We start from the raw sequence: 26,576 nt of genomic DNA, 5'->3' as shown, positions 1-26,576 counted from the left end.
TCAAAGCTCTTTTTATACTGGCCAGGAAAACCAAGAAGCCAGAGAAATGTTTTCATCTATTGCATACAGTTCTCTGAGTTAAAGTAGACAAAGTCAAAGTAGTGAATCAATATTAATTAACACTGCCCCACCACACACATTTCTTTGTCAGAAGCTTCTTTTTTTTTTTTTTTTTTTTTTTCAGAAGCTTCTGAGGAAAGAGGCCAGTGAGGTGGAGGGTGTTCTTTGATACAACACCCTTCAGGGAAAACAAATGATGAAAGTTGGTTCTGCTCTGACTGTAGAGGTAAGGAATGGAGAACTTTTTTTAAATACCTGAGCCATGTTCACAGATGACCAGTCCTGTAATAGGTTGACTTAAGACTCAACCTTCAGCCTCCAATTATCCCTGGCTCTTTAGCCGGGTAGGTACCTGCATAGACAACGCATCATCCAAAAGAAGCCATTACACTTCTTCCACAAGAGGGTGCAGTTCCCTGAGACCAAGGAAGAAAAACAGACCAAGGAATACCAAGGAAGCCAGAAACACAAATGGTTCTGGTTCTAATGGTTCCAGATGGTTCTAAAAGAGGGGAGGTGTGTACAATTCATGTCACATATATTCTTTCTTTTTTGTTCATTAGCCCTGTTAGTGGTTTCTACCCTTTAAGTAGATGTCATTCAAATGTGCTTAATTTAGTTGAAACAAGTAGATCAGAACATAAGATGTCACCTCGTCCCATCACTTCATGGAAAATAGATGGGGAAACAGTGGAAACAGTGACAGACTTCATTTGGGGGAGCTCCAAAATCACTGCAGATGATGAAATTAAAAGACATTTGCTCCTTGGAAGAAAAGCTATGACCAACCTAGACAGCATATTAAAAAGCAGAGACATTACTTTGCCAACAAAGGTCCAACAAACTTTATCAACAAAGTGTACTTTACCAACAAAGGTCTAGTCAAAGTTATGGTTTTTTTCCAATAGTCATGTATGGATGTGAAAGTTGGACTATAAAGAAAGCTGCTGCTGCTGCTAAGTCACTTCAGTCGAGTCCGATTCTGTGTGATCCCATAGATGGCAGCCCACCAGGCTCTACCATCACTGGGATTCTCCAGGGAAGAACACTGGAGTGGGTTGCCATTTCCTTCTCCAATGAATGAAAGTGAAAGTGAAGTCACTCAGTCGTGTCTGACCCTCAGCGACCCCATGGACTGCAGCCTTCCAGGCTTCTCCATCCATGGGATTTTCCAGGCAAGAGTACTGGAGTGGGGTGCCATTGCCTTCTCCGATAAAGAAAGCTGAGTGCCGAAGAATTGATGCTTTTGAACTGTGGTGTTGGAGAAAACTCTTGAGAGTCCCTTGGACTGTAAGGAGATCTAACCAGTCCATTCTAAAGGAAATCAACCCTGAATATTCATTGGAAGGACTGATGCTGAAGGTGAAACTCCAATACTCCGGCCACCTGATGCAAAGAACTGACTCATTGGAAAAGACCCTGATGCTGGGCAAGATTGAAGGCAGGAGGAGAAGGTGACAATAGAGGACGAGATGGTTGGATGGCATCATTGACTCAATGGACATGAGTTTGAGTAATCTCTGGGAGTTGGTGATGGACAGGGAGGCCTGGTGTGCTGCAGTTCATGGGGTCTCAAAAAGTCGGACACGAGTGAGCGACTGAACTGAAGTAGGTCAGAGAGAGATGCTATAGTGAGATTCTGTTATAAAGTGGGGGCTTCCCTGGTGGCTCACTTGTAAAGAAGCAGCCTGCCAATGCAGGAGACTTGGGCTTGATCCTTAGGTCTGGAAAATCCCCTGGAAAAGGAAATGGCAAGCCACTCCAGTTTTCTTGTCAGGGAAATCCCATGGACAGAGGAGTCTAGAGAGCTACAAGCCCATGGGGTCACAAAAGAGTTGCAGAAAACTTAGCAAATAAACAACATCAATTATAAACTAAGATAGTCCAAAAATAATTCGATAAAAGGATTGCCTTCTCTGGGTACATAGATGATGTCCAAGTATGTATAATTGATATCACACATACGTCACACAAGAAATATGCCTAATGTTTTGTTCTGTAGACAATAATTTGCTTATTAAGATATTGATAACTGCAAAGATTTCCACAGCCAGTGTGTCCTTAATTCTCACTAGATTATTTCAATATTATTGCAATTGTCTTATTTTCTTTGCTTTCTCTCCAGAATTCACATGTGTATCTGACTTCCATGGTAGTGTTTGTGTGTTTTTCCCAGCATCTGACACAGTGACTGAGACAGAAGAGATGCTCAGAAAACAGGTACTGAAGTGATGAGTGAACCCCACACCAGAGCTCTGAAAATGCCAATTCCCTGCTCAAAAATTTCAGTATATCCTCATGATTTGCAGCACAGAGTGTGTTCCTAAGCACAATATTCATATGCCCTACAACTTGGCCCTCCACTTTACAATCCCTGAGAAAGTATACATTCCAGTCAGGCTATACTCTCAGTCCAGTTAAAATAGATCATTCTCACAGAACACCTTGGTCTTAAGCATCTTTGCACAACCCTGCTGCCTCAGCTTAGAATTCCTTTTCTTCTTTCTCTATCCTTTCCAATCATATCCATGCTCCAAAAATCAGTTCAAGTTTCACGTAATCCATGAGTGATTCTCCAGGTGGACGAAATGTCTCTGAGTTTACAAACTCTTTGGTTATATTTCGTCAAGTATTTATTCTTTAATTCGTCAAAAACTTACAGCATTTAGCTAAGTGCTGAAGATCTAACATTCTGTGAAATGTGGTTCCTGTCCATGAAATGGATAGTCTGGTTGGAATTCCAGATATGCCGGCAGATCACTACAGTAGAGATAATTTAGGAACTATTAGTACATGGCTCTAGGTAATCTGTCAGGGAAGAATTCAACACAGGCTCTTGGGGTGTCAGCAAGGACTGTCTGGAAGACATACATTCTTCATTTGAAATAATGAAGAGACCCGAATTGCAAGTCTGATTATGCCAATCCCCTCCTCAAAACTTGTAAAGTCTACTTACAGTCCACAGCAGAGTTTATGCTGCCATAAACTTACAGCTGCATAGGAATTAGTCAAGTGACTGGAGGCCCAAGAGAGGGGAGGAGGATTATCTGCATCACAAAAGAGGCCAGAACCAAAAAAAAAAAAAGGCATCAGGCTCTGGGTAATTACCATGCTTTCTAGCCTTCTTGACCTCTGTAGTTTTCCTCAATGAACCACAAAACAGGCCTTCTATTTGCCTTTGTCTAAAATACTGGAGAAACTTTTTCTTTCTTTTTTTTTTTTTTTCTTTTTTGTTCATCTACACCACCAGATGGTAAGCTCTTTGTTTGAGAGAACTTGTCCTATATTCTCCAGAATATCATACACAGCCAAGGACACTGACCCACAAATTATCAGTTTAGTTCAGTTGTTCACAGTCTGTCCAACTCTTTGCAACTCCATGGACTGCAGCACACCAGATTCCCTGTCCATCACCAAATCCCAGAGCTTGGTCAAACTCATGTCCATCAAGTCAGTGATGCTATCCAAACACCTCATCCTCTGTCATCCCCTTCTCCTCCTGTCTTCAATATTTCCCAGACTCAGGATCTTTTCCAATGAGTTAGTTCTTCACATCAGGTGGCCAAAATATTTGAGCTTCAGCTTCAGCATCGGTCCTTCCAATGACCATTCAGGACTGATTTCTTTAGGATTGACTGAGATGACTAGGAAGACAAGGATTCTTTAGTCTTCTCCAACACCACAGTTCAAAAGCATCAATCCTTTGGTGCTCATCTTTCGTCATGGTCCATGATTATCGAAAAAAACATAGTTTTGACTTGATGCTTCTTTATCGTCAAACTAATATCTCTGCTTTTTAACATGCTGTCTAGGTTGGTCATAACTTTTCTTCCAAGGAGCAAGCATCTTTTAATTTCATGGCTGTCATCACCGTCTGCAGTGATTTTGGAGGCCAAGAAAATAAAGTCTGTCACTGTTTCCATTATTTCCCCAACTATTTGACATGAAATGATGGGACCAGGTGCCATGGTCTTGGTTTTTTGAATGTTGAGTTTCAAGCCAGCTTTTTCACTCTCTCCTTCACTTTCATCAACAGCCTCTTTAGTTCCTCTTTGCTTTTTGCCATAAGGGTGGTGACATCTGCATATCTGAGGTTATTGATATTTTTCCTGGCAATCTTGATTCCAGCTTGTGCTTCATCCATCCCAGCATTTTGCATGATGTACTCTGCATATAAGTTAAATAAGCAGGGTGACAATATACAGCCTTGGAGTAGTCCTTCCCAATTTGGAACCAGTCTGTTCTATATCTGGTTCTAATGATTGCTTCTTGATCTGCACACAGATTTCTCAGGAGGCAGGCAAGGTGGTCTGGTATTCCCATCTCTTGAAGAATTTTCCAGTTGTGATCCACAGTCAAAGGATTTGGTGTAGTCAGTAAAGCAGAAGTTGATGTTTTTTTGGCATTCTCTTGCTTTTTTGATGATCCAACAGATGTTGGCAATTTATTCTCTGATTCCTCTGCCTTTTCTAAATCCAGCTTAAACATCTGGACTTTCATGGTTCACATACTGTTGAAGCCTTGCTTGGAGAATTTTGAGGATTACTTTGCTGGTGTGTGAGATGAGGGCAAATGGTGACTGCAGACGTGAAATTAAAAGATGCTTGCTCCCTGGAAGAAAAGTTATCACCAACCTAGACAGCATATTAAAAAGCAGAGACATTATTTTGCCAATAGCACTCCATCTAGTCAAAGTTATGGTTTTTCCAGTAGTCATGTGTGGATGTGAGAGTTGGACTATAAAGAAAGCTGAACACCAAAGAATTGCTGCTTTTGAACTGTGGTACTGGGAAAGATTCTTGAGAGTCCCTTGGACTACAAGGAGATCCAATCAGTCCAACCTATAGGAAATCAACCCTGAATATTCATTGGAAGGACTGGTGCTGAAGCTGAAACTCCAATGCTTTGGCCACCTGATGTGAAGAAATGACTCATTTGAAAAAACCCTTATGCTGGGAAAGATTGAAGGTGGGAGGACAAGGGGATGACAGAGGTTGAAATGGTTGGATGGCATCACCAACTCAATGGACGTGAGTTTGAGTAAACTCCGGGAATTGGTGATGGGCAGGGAGGCCTGGCAGGCTGTAGTTCATGGAGTCACAAAAAGTCATACATGACTGAGCAACTGAACTGAACTGAGTGCAATTGTGTGGTAGTTTGAACATTCTTTGGCATTGTCTTTCTTTGGGATTGAAATAAAAACTGACTTTTTATAGTCCTGTGGCCACTGCTGAGTTCTCCAAATTTACTGGCATATTGAGTGCAACACTTTGACAGCATCATCTTTTAGGACTTGAAATAGCTCAGCTGGAATTCCATCATCTTCACCAGCTTTGTTCATAATGATGCTTTCTAATGCCCATTTGACTTCTCATTCCAGGATGTGTAGCTCAAGCTGAGTGATCACACCAGGGTGGTTATCTGGGTCATTAAGACCTTTTTTGTACAGTTCTTCTGTGTATTCTTGCCACCTCTTCTTTTTTTTTTTTTTAAGCCAAAATTATATTTATTTTGGTTTAAATTTTCTTCTTGTATCTTACATTTTGACAATCATTTTTTTTAATTTTATTTTATTTTTAAACTTTACAATATTGTATTAGTTTTGCCAAATATCGAAATGAATCTGCCACAGGTATACATGTGTTCCCCATCCTGAGTACAAGACAGCAAAAGAGCCACCTCTTCTTAATATTTTCTTCTGTTAGGTCCATACATTTCTGCCCTTTATTGTAGTCATCTTTTTATATTCATTGCAGTTAAATATGATAGTAACATTCAAAGGAGAAAAGTTCAGTGTAGAGGAAAATAAAGCATTATTTTTTGTACACTGTCAATTGCTATTATCACATAATGTTGAATTTATCTCTTGTCCAAAAATTGTTTTAACTTCTCTGTACTCTCATGCTATTTTTTTCACAGCCAACCACAGCTGAGATTCCTTCTATCAGGGCTCTCCACTTAAGATGTCAGAAGTTTATATAAAGCTTTGCGCCTTGAGCATCAAAATTAGTTCATCTTTCTTGACTATACCGAACTAGAGCTTTATCTCTCCTTTTCCCCTTAGAATTCTGTTTTACTTATACTCCTGGAAATCTCTCAAAGTTAGAGCAAGAAAGTGATTCCATCTATAATCACATTTCCTATGCTGCTGCTAAGTCACTTCAGTCGTATCCGACTCTGTGTGACCCCATAGATGGCAGCCCACCAGGCTCCCCCATCCCTGGGATTCTCCAGGCAAGAACACTGGAGTGGGTCACATTTCCTATAGTTTGCAACTAAAGCCAGAAGAATAAGTGCTGGTCACTTAGTAAATACTGACACTGTTTCAGCCCTTTCCTAAGCATGACATTGATACCTCTTCCATAAAGCCATGATTTTCTTACTAGTCCTACTTTTTAAAAATATAGCATGAAAAATTTGAACCAGTTAAAGGTAAATTGAGAGACTGGTGTCACTTTCAAATTCCTTAGTGGGAGCCGTCATGAAAACAAAGACATTCTCAAACATTACCACAGTAGAACCATCAAAATCAGGAAATTAATATTGATTTCTTAATACCATCTGTTTGGGGCTAATACCATCTGTTTTGAGCTTAATACCATCTGTTTGGGGCTACACTGTGTCCCCCCAAGTTCATATATTGAAGTCCTCATCCCCACTACCTCAGAATATGACTGTATTTGGAGCTAGAGACTGTAAGGAGGTGATTAAATTAAAATGAGGCCAGTAGGGTTAGTCTCAAACCATTCCCATTTCTGGCCTCCTTAGGAAGAGACTGCAAGGAGATCCAACCAGTCCATTCTGAAGGAGATCAGCCCTGGGATTTCTTTGGAAGGAATGATGCTAAAGCTGAAACTCCAATACTTTGGCCACCTCATGCGAAGAGTTGACTCATTGGAAAAGACTCTGATGCTGGGAGGGATTGGGGGCAGGAGGACAAGGGGACAACAGAGGATGAGATGGCTGGATGGCATCACTGACTCGATGGACCTGAGTCTGAGTGAACTCCGGGAGTTGGTGATGGACAGGGAGGCCTGGTGTGCTGCGATCCATGGGGTCGCAAAGAGTCGGACACAACTGAGCGACTGAACTGAACTAGGAAGAGGCAATTTGGACACACACAGAGACACCACAAGAAGGTGAAGGCCATGAGACCATGATGCAAAGAGGAAGCAAGAGAGTATCAATCCGCAAACTGGGGAGAGAAGCCCCAGAAAAAAACAAATCTGCTTATACCTTGATCTTGGACTTCCAGCTTCCATACTGTGAAAAAATAAATTTCAGTAATTTAAGCCCACTCTGTATTACTTTGTTACAGCACCTCTAGAAAACTAATGCACTATCTAACCCATAAACTCCATTTAATTTCCCAGTTGTCTAATCAGATCAGATCAGATCAGATCAGTCGCTCAGTCGTGTCCAACTCTTTGCGACCCCATGAATTGTAGCACGCCAGACCTCCCTGTCCATCACCAACTCCCCGAGTTCACTGAGACTCATGTCCATCGAGTCAGTGATGCCATCCAGCCATCTCATCCTCTGTCCTCCCCTTCTCCTGCCCCCAATCCCTCCCAGCATCAGAGTCTTTTCCAATGAGTCAACTCTTTGCATGAGGTGGCCAAAGTACTGGAGTTTCAGCTTTAGCATCATTCCTTCCAAAGAAATCCCAGGGCTGATCTCTTCAGAATGGACTGGTTGGATCTCCTTGCAGTCCAAGAGACTCTCAAGAGTCTTCTCCAACACCACAGTTCAAAAGCATCAATTCTTCGGTGCTCAGCCTCCTTCACAGTCCAACTCTCACATCCATACATGACCACTGGAAAAACCGTAGCCTTGACTAGATGAACTTTTGTTGGCAAAGTAATGTCTCTCCTTTTGAATATGCTATCTAGGTTGGTCATAACTTTCCTTCCAAGGAGTAAGCATCTTTTAATTTCATGGCTGCAGCCACCATCTGTAGTGATTTTGGAGCCCAGGAAAATAAAGTCTGACACTGTTTCCTCTGTTTCCCCATCTATTTCCCATGAAGTGGTGGGACCAGATGCCATGATCTTCGTTTTCTCAATGTTGAGCGTTAAGCCAACTTTTTCACTCTCCTCTTTCACTTTCATCAAGAGGCTTTTGAGTTCCTCTTCACTTTCTGCCATAAGGGTGGTGTCATCTGCATATCTGAGGTTATTGATATTTCTCCTGGCAATCTTGATTCCAGTTTGTGTTTCTTCCAGTCCAGCATTTCTCATGATGTACTCTGCATATAAGTTAAATAAACAGGGTGACAATATACAGCCTTGACGAACTCCTTTTCCTATTTGGAACCGGTCTGTTGTTCCATGTCCAGTTCTAACTGTTGCTTCCTGACCTGCATACAAATTTCTCAAGAGGCAGATCAGGTGGTCTAATAGTATGTATAATAAAATATCCAAACAAAGTTGGCCAGTTGCATTTAGCTGTCATGTCTTTTCACTATGCTTCCAAATGGAATAGATTTTCACTCTCCTTCAGTCAGAAACCATTCACCCTTGATGCTTGTGTGTGTGTGTGTGTGTGTGTGTGTGTGTGTGTGTGTATATATATATATATATATATATTTCTGCAGGGTTATTTCATAGAAAGACACTCAGTTTGTTTTGTATTTCATCATGATTAGATTCAGACAATTCAGGCTGTGCTTTATCTCATTGAATCCTATTTTGGACTTTGTCTCAATACTGGTAATGCTATCTTAACCACTTGATTAGAGTCACATCTGCTGTCATTTTCCACTTAAAAGGTAGTCTTTTTCCTTTTGCAATTAATTTCTTGTTGCTGTTATTTGGTTGTTCATACAGTTTGAGATTATGTAAATATGCTAGTTCTCATCAAAATTTTTTACCCAGTATTTTGAGGACTCAGGGATAATTCTTGCATGTATCAATTACTATGATATTACTAAATAGTGAAGTTTTAAATTATTTATATATTTATTACATATCTTTCTACTATAAGGAAAAAATTCATCTTCCCTCCATTTATTTATTCATTTCTTTATATATTTATTTTGAAATTTAAATTGTCTCTGGTTTCAACAGTGGGAAACTCTTCAGGCTCTGTTAACAAGTCCCCATTGTTCTTTGAGGATATTTTTCATGAGCTTTACAGCTCATGTCTGGCATTTACAATGCCATTCCTGGAATTATCCACATATTTTAAGAATACATGGCTCCTTTTAGTGACAGTGGTGTTTAGAAGCCAAGATCTAGGCACTAAATGAGCTCATTGATACCGGGGTATAACTGGTCCCAGGCTCATTCAGTGGAAAGTGTGTTGTTCAGTCACTAATTTGTGTCCAACTCTTTATAACCCTATGGGCTAAAGCACCCCAGGCTTTTCTGTCCTTCACTATCTCCTGGAGTTTGCTCAAATTCATGTCCATTGAGTTGATGGTGCCATCCAACCATCTCATCCTCCACTGCCCCCTTCTCTTCCTGCCTTCAATCTTTACAAGCATCAGGGTCTTTTTCCAGTGAGTTGGCTATTTGTATCAGGTGGCCAGGGTATTGGTGCTTCAGTCCTTCCAGTGAGTATTCAGGGTTGTTTTCCTTTAGGATTGACTGGATTGGTCTCCTTGCTATCCAAAAGACTCTCAAGAGGCTTCTCCGGCACCACAATTTGAAAGCATCTATTCTTTGTTGCTCAGCCTTCTTTATGGTCCAATTCTCACATCTGTACACGAATACTGGAAAAACCATAGTTTTGACTAGAGGACCTTTGTCAGCAAAGCGATGTCTCAGCTTTTTAAAACACGGTCTAGGTTTGTCATAGCCTTCTTCCAAGGAGCAAACATCTTTTAATTTCATGACTGAAGTCACTGTCTACAGTGATTTTGCAGCCCAAGAAAATTAAATATGCCACTGCTTCCACTTTTTTACCCATCTGTTTTCCATGAAGTAGTGAGACTGAAAGCCATAATCTTTGTTTTTTGAATGTTGAGTTTTCAGCCAGCTTTTGCACTCTCCTCTTTTATCCTCTTCAAGAGGCTCTTTAATTTCTCTTTGCTTTCTGCCATTGGGGTGATATCTGCATATCTGAGGTTGTTGATGTTTCTCCCAGCAAAGTGGAGAGTGTGGACACATACAAATGTGAATTTACACTGATACTCCAACTTCAATACAACATGGTCACAGGATTTATTATAGTTTTCTTTTCTTTTTAAATGTATACATCTACCCCCAGCTGAAATTTTTAGGATGATATGAAGGAAGCAAATGAACTATTTTTTTTTAATCTAAACATTTCATCTTACTAAATAATTAACTCCTAGACACCTCAGGTCTCACCAAAATGTGAGTACAAATGACTCTCAAATTAAAATAGCCCCTTCTGCAGGTGTTGAATTAGACAGTCTCACTTATTTTAGGGTCTTCCAATGAGATTAGAAAGAGGTGGGCTGTTGGGTAAGCACTTTAGTTCTCTAAATTTTCCAAGTATTGAAAGCACTTGTGTTCACCTAATTAAACAGAGAATCACCTGGGAGCATTGAAAACAGACTGAGGCACTAATTCTACTCAAAGACAATTAAATTATAAACCCTGGTTTAAGGCAGTTATGAGCATGTTCTAACAATCTCAAGTTCGCTTCCTTTGGTTAACCACTAGTTTAAACCGTTTTTCCACCTCATCACAGATTTACTTGTCACAAAAATAATCTGTGATCTAAACTTAATGTAAAAGGCAAAGGCTAAGATGGAATCTCTGCTGTCTGCACTCTGAGCTTCCACCCATATTCTCTCCCCTACCCCAAGTGTGGTGGGACATGCCTCTAGCCAGTGGAATAGGCAGTGGTGAGAGGATTTTGAAAATTAATATATTGTCCTAAAGCAGTTGACTTGAACTAATTGAAAAGATGTCATCTTGGGAAGGCCTGACTTAATCAGCTGAAAGCACTTAGAAGAATGGGACCATCCTTGATGAGAAGAGCTGTCTCTTCTCCTCTGGTTTTGAAAATGTGAGCTGTCACATTGTAAAAAGGCAACAGAGAGAGCTGTGGAGCAAGGGACTGAGAGGCTCCCAGGAAGGGAGGCAACAGCCAAGAAGAAAACTCTGACATCAACCTCACAATGGCAGGAAGCTGAATTTTCCTAACAACTGCAGAGATTTTGGAAGATAATCTTTCCCAAGCTGATCCCCTAGGTGAGAATGCAGTCTGACCAACACCTTCATTGCACCCTCATAAGATCCTGAGGAGATAATCCAGGGAGCTGTGTCCAGATTCCTGATCAAGAAATATAAGAGTAAGTGTGTGTTGTTTTCATCCATTATTTGTGTGATCATTCATTTTGCAGCAACGTGAAATTAAACCACCTCTTTTTAGCTGCCAGGCAACATTTCCACTCATTAACAAGTTAATGATCTTGTTTAGATCTGAAGATGGAAAAAATAAAGCACTGGACATAGGATCAGTGAGTAGTAAAACTTTTTGACTGATGGCAATATCCAGCTCCCCCTCCCCAAAAAAAAAAATTGGTATGATGAGCATGTCTGCTCTACTATGGCTTCCCAAAAAGTATTTACAGTTTCAAGGACACTTTTGGTGTCATTGACTCCTTCTCTGTGCAAGAAGAAAGGCAGCCCTTTGACATCCTTTTCCTAAAGGGTCAAGTGTGAAGAATGCATTTCTATAAGATAGCATGCTAGGAGGTTCTCATAGTAAAGTTCTGAGAGCAATTTTCCCTGTAATGATGAAATATTTTAAGTAGAGATGTTCATTACCCATGAAAGGGGGAAGCTTTCTGCATCAAAATATTGAAATTAAATGAAATTAAACAATTTTTCTCATTTTTAGAGCTACTTAGAATCTTTGCTCTACATCTCTAAAAAACAAAATCATGTTTATTGAATTTGCAAGAGCCCCATGACTTTTTCAATTATTGAACAATTTTTAACCTGGGAAGACAACTGGGTAAACTTATATTCAACATCAGTGATTCTTTTTTAGAGAAAGAAAACACTTTTATTGTTGAATAAGCATTAAACCAGAATGTGCTGAGTATTGTAGGCAATCAACTTCAACCGCAATCCATTATTCACATATCTTTAAGGTAAACAAAGCTGGTCCACATGTACACCCATGGCTGATTCATGTGAATGTATGGCAAAAACCACCACAATATTGTAGGGTAATTAGCCTCCAATTAAAAAAAAAATTAAAAAAAAAAACTGGTCCTCAAGAGAACTTGACAACACCATTTGTCACACACAATTCATCCTAATTTTACCTGGAAATTGAGGTGACCATCTGTATTATCTGAATGCCTTTTTTTTTTTTTTTCAGAGGAAAAACTAACTTCTCACCTCTTTGTGATCAAGAGGTAGTTTTGCAACTTGGAGCCAGATACCCACTGAAATTAGGTTCATGTCTTCTAATAGAAGTTAGGAGATGGGCTGCTAACTCTTTTGATGTTACAGTGTGTTTCTCAGACTAGAAGCCTCAGCATCAGTACCTCCTGGACTCTTGTTAGAGATAAGCTCTGTATCCAACCCCAGACCAGCTGAATCAGAAACTCGAGTCTGTTTTAATCTACCCACATGCCAGTTGATTTTGATTCACACTGATGTTTGAGATTCATTTCCTTATTCCACATATGATTTGTGGGATCCCAATCCACTCCTCTCTTCAGGACAGACTTTTACTCTAAGGTGTGTGTGTGTGTGTGTGTGTGTATATATATATATATATATTAGTACAGACTTAGTGTGTGTGTATATATATATATATACACACACACATATACACTCACACACACACATATTAGTAAAGAATTAGTGTGTAAAGAATTAGCACTGGGAACTGTGTAGCCACTGAGAGTGGGAACACAGTTTCTTCCTATGCAGTTATTAAATGCTTAGCAAGAGTAATTGAAGAGACGTGAACAATGTTTAACAGCTCTAAAAGACGTCACTGAAGACATTGACTCTAAAATCAAAGGTGTTTAATTGATAGAAAAAATATAGATATGTTTCTTCTTTCCAGTCTGTCAGTCAGATAATTTACAGCCTTACAGATTTCTTTTTCAAATGAACATCCAAGAAATAAATGTGTTAAATGTTAACATCTGTTCTGAAATAATTCATCAGTGTTACCACACACAGATGAGGTGAAACTTTCTTAAATGCCTGTTTAAGCCACCTAAGGTTGCATGTGTTAGCAAAGAATGCTAAGTATTTAACATCTAAAATCCCAGCAAATATAGTGGTATATCAGATCTTTATAGTTATTAATAAACAAAGTTATGTAATACCAAAAGGCAATAAAATTGTAGGAGAGGATTAGTTTCTATCTGTACTGAATGGAGAAGTAAATAACATCAAAGTCTCAGCTGGATGATTGTAGCTTATCTAGGTGGCCTAAATACCAGAGTGGCTATTGTGTCACTTAAAATTTTAAGTAAAAAAAAAAAAAATAGCTTATATAATGTTGCTTAAAATGTTAAATTTTTTAAAATTATATGTTGTTGAGTTACAATGTTGTGTTAATTTTATTTGTACAACAAAATGATGCAGTTAGTCAATCCTAAAGCAAATCTACCTTGAATATTCATTGGAAGGACTGATATTGAAGCTGAAGCTCCAATACTTTGGTCACCTGATATGAAGAGCCTGATCATTGGAAAAGATCCTGATGCTGGGAAAGATTGAAGGTGGGAGGAGAACCCGTTCTCCTCAACAGAGAGTGAGATGATAGGATGACATCACCAATTCAACAGATGTGAGGTTGAGCAAACTCCAGGAGATAGTGAACAACAGGGAAGACTGGCATGCTACAGTTCATGGGGCCACAAAAATCAGACATGACTTAAGAACTGAATATATATATATATATATATATATATATATATATATATATATAATGATTCTTTTCCATTATAGATTACTGTAATATATTGAATATGCTTCCCAATACTATACAGTAGATCTTTATTGCCTAGCTATTTTATACATAGCAGTATCTATTAATCACATACTCCCAATTTATCCATTCTCCTTTTCTTTTGACAATTTTTTGTTTGCTATGTTTGAATCTGTTTCCTGTTTTGTAAATAAGTTCATTTGTACTATTTTTTCAGTTCAGTTCAGTTCAGTCGCTCAGTCGTGTCCGACTCTTCGTGACCCCATGAATCGCAGCACCCCAGGCCTCCCTGTCCATCACCAACTCCCGGAGTTCACCCAAAATCACATCCATCGAGTCAATGATGCCATCCAGCCATCTCATCCTCTGTCGTCCCCTTCTCCTGCTGCCCCCAATCCCTCCCAGCATCAGAGTCTTTGCCAATGAGTCAACTCTTCGCATGAGGTGGCCAAAGTACTGGAATTTCAGCTTCAGCGTCATTCCTTCCAAAGAAATCCCAGGGCTGATCGCCTTCAGAATGGACTGATTGGATCTCCTTGCAGTCCAAGGGACTCTCAAGAGTCTTCTCCAACACAGTTCAAAAGCATCAATTCTTCGGCGCTCAGCCTTCTTCACAGTCCAACTCTCACATCCATACATGACCACAGGAAAAACCATAGCCTTAAAAAACAAAAAAAGAAAAAGAAAAACCATAGCCTTAACTAGACGAATCTTTGTTGGCAAAGTAATGTCTCTGCTTTTGAATATGCTATCTAGGTTGGTCATAACTTTCCTTCCAAGGAGTAAGCGTCTTTTAATTTCATGGCTGCAGTCACCATCTGCAGTGATTTTGGAGCCCCAAAAAATAAAGTCTGACGCTGTTTCCTCTGGTTCTCCATCTATTTCCCATGAAGTGATGGAACCGGATGCCATGATCTTCGTTTTCTGAATGTTGAGCTTTAAGCCAACTTTTTCACTCTCCACTTTCACTTTCATCAAGAGGCTTTTGAGTTCCTCTTCACTTTCTGCCATAAGGGTGGTGTCATCTGCATATCTGAGGTTATTGATATTTCTCCTGGCAATCTTGATTCCAGTTTGTGCTTCTTCTAGCCCGGCATTTCTCATGATGTACTCTGCATATAAATTAAATAAATAGGGTGACAATATACAGCCTTGACGCACTCCTTTTCCTATTTGGAACCAGTCTGTTGTTCCATGTCCAGTTCTAACTGTTGCCTCCTGACCTGCATATAGGTTTCTCAAGAGGCAGATCAGGTGGTCTGATATTCCCATCTCTTGAAGAATTTCCCACAGTTTATTGTGATCCACACAGTCAAAGGCTTTGGCATAGTCAATAATGCATAAATAGATGTTTTTCTGGAACTCTCTTTTGCTTTTTCAATGATCCAGCAGATGTTGGCAATTTGATCTCTGGTCCCTCTGCCTTTTCTAAAACCAGCTTGAACATCAGGAAGCTCACGGTTCACATATTGTTGAAGCCTGGCTTGGGGAATTTTGAGCATTACTTTACTAGCATGTGAGATGAGTGCAATTGTGCAGTAGTTTGAGCATTCTTTGGCATTGCCTTTCTTTGGGATTGGAATGAAAACTGACCTTTTCCAATCCTGTGGCCACTGCTGAGTTTTCCAAATTTGCTGGCAGATTGAGTGCAGCACTTTCACAGCATCATCTTTCAGGATTTGAAATAGCTCCACTGGAATTCCATCACTTCCACTAGCTTTGTTTGTAGTGATGCTTTCTAAGGTCCACACATTCCAGGATGTCTGGCTCTAGATGAGTGATCATGCCATCATGATTATCTGGGTCATGAAGATCTTTCTTATACAGTTCTGTGTATTCTTGCCATCTCTTCTTAATATCTTCTGCTTCTGTTAGGTCCAACATTTCTGTCCTTTATCGAGCCCATCTTTGCATGAAATGTCCCCTTGGTATTTCTAATTTTCTTGAAGTGATCTCTAGTCTTTCCCATTCTGTTCTTTTCCTCTATTTCTTTGCATTGATCGCTGAGGAAGGCTCTCTTATCTCTTCTTGCTATTCCATGGAACTCTGCATTCAGATGCTAATATCTTTCCTTTTCTCCTTTGCTTTTTGCTTCTCTTCTTTTCACAGCTATTTGTAAGGCCTCCTCAGACAGCTACTTTGCTTTTTTGTATTTTTTTCCATGGGGATGTTCTTGATCCCTGTCTCCTGTATAATGTCATGAACCTCCAACCATAGTTCATCAGGCACTGTATCAGATCTAGTCCCTTAAATCTATTTCTCACTTCCACTGTATAATCATAAGGGATTTGATTTAGGTCATACCTGAATCGGAGAAGGCAATGGCACCCCACTCCAGTACTCTTGCCTAGAGAGTCCCATGGATGGAGGAGCCTGGTGGGCTGCAGTCCATGGGGTCACTAGGAGTCAGACATGACTGAGCGACTTCACTTTCACCTTTCACTTTCATGCATTGGAGAAGGAAATGGCAACCCACTCCACTGTTCTTGCCTGGAGAATCTCAGGGATGGGGGAGCCTGGTGGCTGCCATCTATGGGGTCACACAGAGTCGGACACGACTGAAGTGACTTAGCATAGCATAGCATAGTAGAGCATAGCATACCTGAATGGTCTAGTGGTTTTCCCTACTTTCTTCAATTTAAGTCTGAATTTGGTAATAAGGAGTTCATGATCTGAGCCACAGTCAGCTCCTGGTCTTGTTGTTGACTGTATAGAGCTTCTCCATCTTTGGCTGCAAAGAATATAATCAGTCTGATCTTGGTGTTGACCATCTGGTGGTGTCCATGTGTAGAGTCTTCTCTTGTGTTGTTTGAAGAGGGTGTTTGCTATGACCAGTCCATTTTCTTGGCAAAACTCTATTAGTCTTTGCCCTGCTTCATTCTGTATTCCAAGGCCAAATTTGCCTGTTACTCCTGGTGTTTCTTGACTTCACATATAAGTAATATGATGTAATATTTGTCTTTCTTTGTTGGACTTGGTATGATAATCTCTTTCTCCATCCATGGTATTATTTCATTCTTTTCTATAGTTGAGTAATTTTCCATTGTGTGTATGTGTGTGTGTGTGTGTGCATGTGTGTGTGTGTGTTTGTGTGTGTGTATACACATACCACATCTTATTTAACCATTCCCCTGTTGCTGGACATTTATATTGTTTCCAGTTCTAGGCTATTGAAATAGCAGTGCTATGGACATTGGGGTATAGGTGTCTTTTGTGTTATGGCTTTTGTCTTTTCTGGATATATGTCAGAAAGTGATTGCTGGATCATATGGTAACTCTATTTTCAGTTTTTAAGGAGCCTTCATACTGTTTTCCATAATAGGCACAAGATGTTGCATTTTTGAAACTTCCCTTATTTAATAATATAATTTGTATTTTTCTTCACTTCAGAAGCATTTTTCCCTCTTGTGCTTCATAAAATTTGTCTTAATTCTCATTCCAGAGTTCTTTGCTTGGAAAATTGAGAAGGGTAGCAATAGTGATTGATAGTTAAAGTCTTAAGTGTTTTAAAAAGCTGATGAGGTAACAGAATTGCAGACATTTAGAAGTTATCTATACCAAAACTTTAGTAAAGCAAAGAGAACTTGAGTGGAGAGTAGAAATGGTCCACTCTAGGAAGAGTGAGATCCCATGGGTGTGGACTTGGAGATGTTCTCTGTATATGATAGATACGAAGTCCCCGTCAGCAAGTGTGAAGGGTATCCAAGTTTGTTGAGGAGAACAGTAGAGGCTGTACACTGTGTTTTTCCAAACTAAAGAACAGACTGAAAGGTCAACATGTGCAAGTTTGTGGAAGCAGAGTGTGACTGACATCTGTCAAACATACCTGGCTCTCTTCCTAAGTACATGGTGGGGTTTTATTTTGCTGCTCTTTGAGATTTAAGTATGCCCTTATTTGACCAACGTTAACTAAAGAAGTAACATGCCACTTTTTGGTAGACACTCTAAAAGTTAAGTAGGGACCCATGATGATTTTTCTTTCCCTCTCCCATGGTACACCAAAACCATCTATTTTCTTGGGTCCCAAAATGTTCACAATGCAGAGCAGAGGCCTCCAGCTGACCAGGAATAAACAAGTAACAACCAAGAAAACAGAGTTTCTGGGGTTTGTTGCTGCCACAATGGATAGCTTTGAGCCCACTGTCCTGAAAATAGACAAGAATCTAAAGACTCTCTCTGGTCATTAGACTGGGGAGCAGAAGAATCCAAAGAAATTATAGCATCACTATGAATTAAGACCCTGAAATGGTACTGATGAGCCTATTTGTAGGGGAAGAATGGAGACACAGATATAAAGAATGGACTTGTAGATGCAATAGGCAGAGGAAGGAGTGGGACAAATGGAGAAAGTAGCATCAACATATAAACACTATCCTGAGTAAAATAAATAGCTAGTGAAAAGGTGCTGTATGATACAAGGAGAAACTTAACACTCTAATGACCTAGAGGGGTGGGACACAGGGAGGGAATATATGTGTGATTATGGCTGATTCGCATTTTTGTGTGGCAGGGTCAACACAACATTGTAAAGCAATTTTCCTCAAATTAAAAAATAAATTTAGTAACTGAGTAATAAAAACAATTACCTGGGGGGAAAAAAAAAAAGGACCCTGGCACTTTCCTCAGATTCTTGGTGACCTATGGGACACTATGGGGGAGAGGAAGCCCCAAAGGTACTTCAGGCTGATATTCTCACATCAAGAGAGGACTTGATGCAGTTTTACTATGAAATGTATGTTGGGTTTGTGCACTAAAATTGCCACCTGCTACATATGTTTTGTGAGTGGAAATTTTTGCAATCCAGTGGTCTAACCTGCTCCATCAGCAGGCAACATTTGACCCTGACTTCTAAGACCAAAACATGAACTAATGCTCCATGCTCCACTCCCCAAGAGGGCAATTAACATTGATTTTGTAAGTAAACTTAACATCATTAATAATAATGTCACTGACTTGTTAAAGACTTAAAATGTGTCAAGCCATCTGTTAAGCAGCTTACATGGAATGCCACATTTTTCCCTTTCAACAAATCTATGAAAGAGTTATTACCCTTATTTACCATCTAAGGAACTGAGAAATTGGAAAGGCTAAAAACCATCCCCCAGTCACACAGCTAGGGGGTGGCAGAGCCAGAATAACAGTACAGGTCTGCTGGAAGCCAATGCCATTGCCTGCGGAGCTACCATTAATCACCTCTCACCTGGATTATTGGAACAATGGTCTCTCTGCTTCTTGTCTGGTTCTCTCCATTACCCCTCTTCCATTCTAAGTTCAGTATGAGTAAGTAATGCACATCTGACCTTGGAAATTATTAAAATGGTACTGACTCCCAATACTTCTTATATAATATATAAAATCTAAACTCATTGTGTCAAAGAAGGACTTCACAGACAAAATCCCAGGCTACTTCTTGACATAATTTGCCACCACTCCTATTTTTCTACTCTTTGATCTTCTAATATTATATTTTCTCTGTTGATTCTGCTAACAGCCATTTTGCTATGTACTATCTCTTCTACTAGTAATGCCCTGCAGAGGAAGACCCATGTACTCTTTCAGCTAAATCGTTCAGTTAGTAAAGCAGTGTAGGTATAACCTATTCTGTAGGGACTTTTGAAGTATTCCAGTCTGGATTAGACATTCCTATTTTCCCATAGTACATTGTATAGCCCATTATTGTATAGATAATATGATACTTCAAGTACATCAATCCTGGAGTCGGAAAATCAGGTGTTTGAATATCAACTCTGCCACTCTCTAAATATGCTTTGACAAGTTATAGAACCCCACAAAATGTCAGTCTCAGAGTTGGAAGAAATAATATAAACATAGAATTTTCTTGGACATAATTTTTGTCATGGTTTGTTTTAAAATTATATTAAATAGTTTAATACCATGCTTGTCTATAGTCAGAGTTCAATACTTGCTAGTATGCTTATTTCCTTTATCACACAGTAGAATGACTATCTAAATAGCAGTTTGTGAACTCCTTAATGTCTCATTTTTTTCTTCCTTAGACCCACTGCCTGATATAGTAGATCCTGAGTAAATATTTGCTAACTGAATGAATGGGAGATAAAAAAAAAAAAATTAGGAGGATGCCACTTAAAATGCTTGAAGGGATTAGCATTCATTCAGGGTTCTTCAGGATACCCAAAAAATGGCATCAAAATTAGTTTTATATTTTGGGCAATTCCATTCCATTCTTTTCTGAGACTGTATGGAAGACTGATGAAAAATGTAGGAGGACTGAGAAAACAAAGGACTCCTTCTGAATTATATCAAAATGCTCAGTGAAGTAAGAGCTCTGATCTCACTGATATTTAGGAAAAAACTGGAAGCCTATGAGCTGAAGAGACTTGAAATATTTCTGAGAGAAATGAGCCAAGCAGTCAATGAGGGAGAAATATCAGGCATGCTGGGATGTGGTCAGAGCCAGGATGCAGCTGGTGGGTATAAACACTGAGGAGGCCAGGTCTGCTTGGCGGTCGTTCTTCCTCCAGCACGGATAGGATGCAAGCGTAAAGAAAGCGTCCTCATGCTGGATCCCTTGGGGGATCAAGGGCAGCACAAAGTTTACTTAGGCAGAGCACAGAACTTTACTAGAATCTTCTTCAGTGTACCAGTTGGGTCCAAAAGGGTTAGCACATAGGAAAGGAAAGGAAAGTGAAGTCGCTCAGTCATGTCCAACTCTTTGCGACCCCATGAACTGTAGCCTAACCAGGCTCCTCCATTCATGGAATTTTCCAAGCAAGAGTACTGGAGTGGCCTGCCATTCCTTCTCCAGAGGATCTTCTTGACCCAGGGATTGAACCCAGGTCTCCTGCATTGCAGGCAGACACTTTACCATCTGAGACACCAGGGAAGCTGGTGGCACATATGAAGTTTTTCATAAGTATTTATTAAAAACTTTAAAAGATATGAATGACCAGCTATGTCATTTCTGGGGCTTATATTTCATGGATAAAGTTCAAAAGAAACAACAGTTTTACTTTTAAAGTATAATGCTCCTCCTATAGAGCAGGTATTCTGTGTTTGAAATACAAAATTCTAGATTTCACTTTCCAAAGTATACTAAGAATAAGATGAGCAGAAATAAGTAAATGTTTCTACAAATAATGTCAAAGAGACTTCCTTTGCCTGACTGCTTAGAGGATTAAATTTAGAGGGTAGAGAATAGCTCATGATGATATGAATCATTGCTTGAATTTTCCTTTAGAATCACAGTAAGCACAAAAGAGATAAACTGAACTCAGTTTGAAAAATGAACCTATATAAATGTAATCAATTTTGATATGATTAAAATGAGAAACTCTACAATAAATTAATGTAGACATAACTTTTTTCTTGACTTCAGTTTTACTTGAATATGCCTTTGGTAGCATGTTGGGAAAATAAGGTGACAAGGAGATGATTAAGAAAAGGGATTATTGGAAGCAGTATAAGTAAAACTTTGGATTTGGAGCATTAATATTTAGAGATGGAAGGAGAGAATGAACTGTTTCTTTTGGACTGTTTATTTTGAGTCTTCAAAACTCATTAGCATGTCTAGAATCACCTTTAGTGATGCTGTAGGGCGGTATGACAATTAGACCACAGAAAAAATAACAGGGTGTGTAGGCGATCAGTCTTGGGGAATTAGACACCTTAAAAGCATTTAACTCTTCCTCTACTTGAATTTTCACACACAAGAAAAGTAAATTTAATTCCCACATGGCTGCAGAACTTTAAGTGCATTAAAAATTACAGACCTCATTGGTTTCAATAACATAACTATAAATATGTAGGGAGTTTGGTGGCCATAAAGTACAACTTGTTTCATATTCCTGCATTTAATACAAAAGTGAGATCTGATTTTTTTCCCACAATAAGAAAAGTTGCCAAGGGGAGACCTGCTGCCCTGCTGCCTGCTCTACCTTGACTCTGCCTCTCCAATGGACCAAGAAACAGGTACAACCACTTTTCTAAGCACTATTGTACCTGATACACCAGGGAAGAAGAGCATGAGGAACACTACTGGGAGTCTTGGCATTTTAGGGGAAAAGGACATCTACTTTCCAGAGTAATCAAACGTAAGGAATCAAATGGTTGCATCTAAGTCATTTATTTGTGTCAAGTCAGGGAGAAGTGGATCAAGCTACTTATAATGGTTCTGAAAGGACCTGCCTCTACACCTTGTTACACCTCTGCAGACTTTACCAATCTTTCCATAGCCCCTCCCTGCCCATTTGGTACATTTTTACCACCAAGTTGAGAAACTGCACTCCACTCCTAATGCAGAATGCATGTGCTTTTTTGTGGTTTGCATTTCTGGTAGCTGTGGACTCAGGAAGATTTTAGTAGAGATCTTCCTTTTCCCAGGAAAATAATTAAATTGTGCTCTGGCATAAACAATGTTTTAGAGTTTCTGAAGGCAAAGGAAGAGCTGCACTGAGAGTATCCATGAGACAGAGTCATCTAGTCTGAGGTGTCAGGAATAATTTACTGAAAACATTTTGTTGAGCTGAGATGTGAGAATAATGCGACAACCGTGGCAGATGATGAGGAGAAAGAGATAGCCAGAAGGGAGAAAGTAGGAGCATATTAAATAGTATTTACTTTCCATTCATGGTGCTGTTCAAATATCAGTTAAAGAACTGAGATATACAGGGGTTATACCATAGTTATTTGTTGTATTCAACAAATAACTATGGTATAACCCCTGTACATCTCAGTTCACTGTATATTCAGAGAAGGCAATGGCAACCCACTCCAGTACTCTTGCCTGGAAAATCCCACGGATGGAGGAGGCTGGTAGGCTGCAGTCCATGGGGTTGCGAAGAGTCAGACACAACTGAATGACTTCACTTTCCCTTTTCACTTTCATGCATAGGAGAAGGAAATGGCAGAAGGAAATGGAAACCCACTCCAGTGTTCTTGCCTGGAGAATCCCAAGGATGGGGGAGCCTGGTGGGCTGCCATCTATGGGGTCACACAGAGTCGGACACGACTGAAGCAACTTAGCAGCACTGTATATTGATACAAAAAGGATATTCTGAGAATTTTCATATTATTTCCTTTTAACAAATATTTCATGTCTTGGGAATTTATACTAAAATTTGATTTGCCTTTCTTCCAGACAAATATAATTCAGGCATAGTAAATAGGTATTAAAGAAATATGGAATGTTCTAATATATAACAAAGTAAATATTCTCTTGCATAAACTGAGGATGAATTAAATAATAATGATAAATAAGTTGGCCTTGAATTACAACATACTTCCCAAAAGGGGTTGAATATTATAGTGGATATAATTAGATCTGTATTTGATAATATAATACTAGTTATATTTGGTTTGGCTGAAAGGGGGTAGCAAGGATATGTACTAAAATCCATGTGCAATATGATAGAGTAGGGTAGTGAGGGGCACTCTTCATTGTAACTTTTTTAGTCAGGTGAATTGTACTAGAAAGTACCAAAATGGAGGACTCACAGCTCCTTTACCTAAATATCAGATGCACACATGCACACATACACACACACACACACACACACACACACACACACACACACACACAAGTTACCCAATAATGTTATGTGATTCTGGGAAGGAACTATCCATACTTCAACTGTCTCAAAGGGAAGAAAATTGGAAAGTCCAATCAGGTAACAAGCCCCGCTTTGGACTGCCATTGTTCCTGGTTTGGTGACAGAGTATTGTTTTGTCCTGTGTGCCCTGTTGCAAACTCAATTTCTGTAACATGGCCTTGATAACTCAGATCCCTATCCAAACCATTCATGGAAGAGCAGTCCTACTTTTCTTTCTCCCACTATATTCACTCAGCTCTGCATAATATGGTGGACTGTAAAAACAGGGTATTTTCAAGCCACCAAAAAATTGCATATATATTGCAGGAGATGTTTAATATATTATCTAATCCCATGTAATTCAAATGCTGTTCATTTCTGCCCTGAAAAATAGCTTTCATAAATCTCCTATTTTCTAGATGCAGGTCTTATCATACTGCAGGTACTCTCCTCAGGGTAATTGCTTCCAAACCTCTTTAGTACTATCATTCAAAGTATAAATGAAATGGCATCTTTTGGTTGAAGGCTACCGGGTAGACTTTTTAAGCAATTAAGGTTTCTACATGTGTCCTCATTTGGAAACTCTACTGGGGCAGATTATGCTGCCAACTTCACTCAGGTTGTACTCTGCATTCATTTCCTTGTGGTTGTAGACTGAGGATATAATTTCTTCCTGCCTGTTGGCCAGAGTTGCCCATCAGCTCCTAAAGGCCATGCCCAGCTTTCTGACAGGGAGTCAATATGGCTCCTTACTTCCTCAAAGCTCACAAGGAGTGTTTCCAAAGTACATCCAGGAGCAACATTACATACCATAATCAAAGGAGCGACATCTTGTCACCTTTGCCATATCTTATTGTTTAGAGCAAGTTACAAGTCCCACCCAAACCCCAGGGAAGGAAATTATATAGAGTCATGAAGACTAGAAGTCAGAGATTGTGAGGGTTCATGCTTGAATCTATTCACCATGGTCCAAAGTGGATGGTTCTCTAATGACAATAGTATGCAGATGAACCAACCCTGGAATCATCTACATCAGTGCTTTTTCTTACATGACCTTAACAGTCCTTACACTTCAAAGTCACTTTTGATAAGAAGTTGTGCTACTTTCCTCAAAATATCAAAGGAACAAGAAACATTAATAACTTCTTAGTTTAATCGTCTATTTTCTCTTTGAAGTAGAGGCGATGATGTGTTTGGGTGTCTTCATGAAATGAAGGTTGAATATGGCGCCTATAGTGAGTGGGAAACGAGTTGTCTAGCATCATTCATAGGAAACCTGGACAGTTTTTATAGACCAGATAAGATTAGAAAGTCTGAGTTTTTAATCACAAATTATTGAAAACTGTGAGTTTTCCCCCTCTCTGTTCAACAACATAAATATGAGTGGAGAAATCAGTTAGTTAACTAGCCAGATGAGAGCTGTGAAGAAAGAAGACTTAGGAGATGAGATGGCTGACAGGAGAATGAATGAGTAGATGGATCAGGATCAAACTGGGAAAAATAAGATAGTCAAACACAAGCTTTCTCACAATGGTCAGAAAAAAGATATTAAGGGATTGAGCAACTTCAAAAAATAGAAAATAGAATATTAGACTCCAAAAGTAAAATGTTATCACAAAAACCCACTTCAGGCTGTGAGAGTTGAGAAATGGCTGGTGTGAAAAAGGAAAAAAAAAAATCTTGAAAATTGGAGGCAAAAAAAAAAAAGAAAGAGAGAGAATCAGAATGCTCTAAGATTGTCCATGGAAAGGCCAGAATGATGTAAAGGCTTAAGGCACAGGGTAAAGCTGTTGACTAGAGTTAAAGACTTGGGGGAGGATGGTCCTAGGGGTAGGCTACTGACAAGTGGTGGGTGGATGACAGAGGTGAGAGAAGGACCCATGTAATAAAGCCTGGTGTAAGCATCAAAGCAGAATGCCTATTTATATGAGCTTTGGGTTGTAAAGGTTTGGAAACAGCAAGAATGTAGCCTCCACAACCTGCATTATAAAAACCCTAAAAAAAAAAAAACGAAAGTACAACCACCCTCTTAGGAAAGATCCAGTGCTAGTGAAAGCCAACAAAGAAGACAGTAGCTTGATGAGGGGTTTGTGTACACGAGAGTAGGATTCCTGGATGGAGACACACAGGTCTTAGGGGGGCTGGAGGATGGGTCTTGTGGGAGAACGCTGACTTGTGGGGATGCAGTATTGAAGATAACACATTATCTACCATTACTGAGTTATCAGATTTGCTGCTTTTAGCACAATAAGACTTCCAGCAGATGTCAAGACATTTGAAGTCCTACATTGCTGATGTATCTTCCTTCTGTGACAGCTTCACAATTGATATTTTGGAACTATTTTCAGGGCTGAGAACTTTCAACTTCTTCCACAGAAACATCAGTTATGATCATCTTTCCATTTATTCAAATGTTCTGTCCTGAGATCCAGCCTCAGATTCCCATCCAGCTGCATACCTCCTTGGCGTATAGGGATACTCCTCCACATGTCTGTTCCATCTTTTTATTAAGAAAACAATCTAAGCATTCCAGTTCTAGGCTCCTTTCTTAGAAAGTTTCTATAATACCTATGAAGTGATATTAGCTAACATACTGAAGTGTCTCTTTCATATTATATATTATGTGTTTTCAGTATTTTTATGTCCATGTATAAGGCCCTCATTATATCTTTTCCAACAAAGGTTCATCTAGTCAAGGCTATGGTTTTTCCAGTAATCAAATATGAATGTGACAGTTGGATTATAAAGAAAGCTGAGCACCGAAGAATTGATATTTTGAACTGTGGTGTTGGAGAAGACTCTTGAGAGTCCCTTGGACTGCAAGGAGATCCAACCAGTCCATCCTAAAGGAAATCAGTCCTGAATATTCATTGGAAGGACTGATGCTGAAGCTGAAACTCCAATACTCTGGCCACCTGATGCGAAGAACTGACTCATTGGAAAAGACCCTGATGCTGGGAAAGATTGAATGCAGGAGGAGAAAGGGACGACAGAGGATGAGATGGTTGGATGGCATCACTGACTCAATGGACATGACCTTGAGCAAGCTCCATGTGTTGGTGA

At 39.5% G+C, this 26,576-nt stretch overlaps 1 long non-coding RNA gene across 2 annotated transcripts; it reads left to right on the top strand.

Moving 5' to 3' along the window:
* The first annotated feature begins 10,643 nt into the window (after window positions 1-10,643).
* On the top strand, window positions 10,644-26,248 carry LOC123327817. Of its 2 annotated transcripts, none has more exons than XR_006542516.1 (3): window positions 10,644-11,329; window positions 21,817-21,894; window positions 26,196-26,248. It is a non-coding gene; the product is annotated as an uncharacterized LOC123327817 (long non-coding RNA). The 2 variants fall into 2 exon arrangements; XR_006542517.1 differs by lacking the exon at window positions 10,644-11,329 and adding an exon at window positions 13,683-13,735.
* Window positions 26,249-26,576: the final 328 nt, after the last annotated feature.

Source organism: Bubalus bubalis, chromosome 10 (assembly GCF_019923935.1).
Source record: "Bubalus bubalis isolate 160015118507 breed Murrah chromosome 10, NDDB_SH_1, whole genome shotgun sequence".
In the NCBI taxonomy this organism is placed as follows: Eukaryota; Metazoa; Chordata; class Mammalia; order Artiodactyla; family Bovidae; genus Bubalus; species Bubalus bubalis.
The sequence above is the reverse complement of the archived record's forward strand: the minus strand, read 5'-3'. Positions and strand labels throughout refer to the sequence as shown.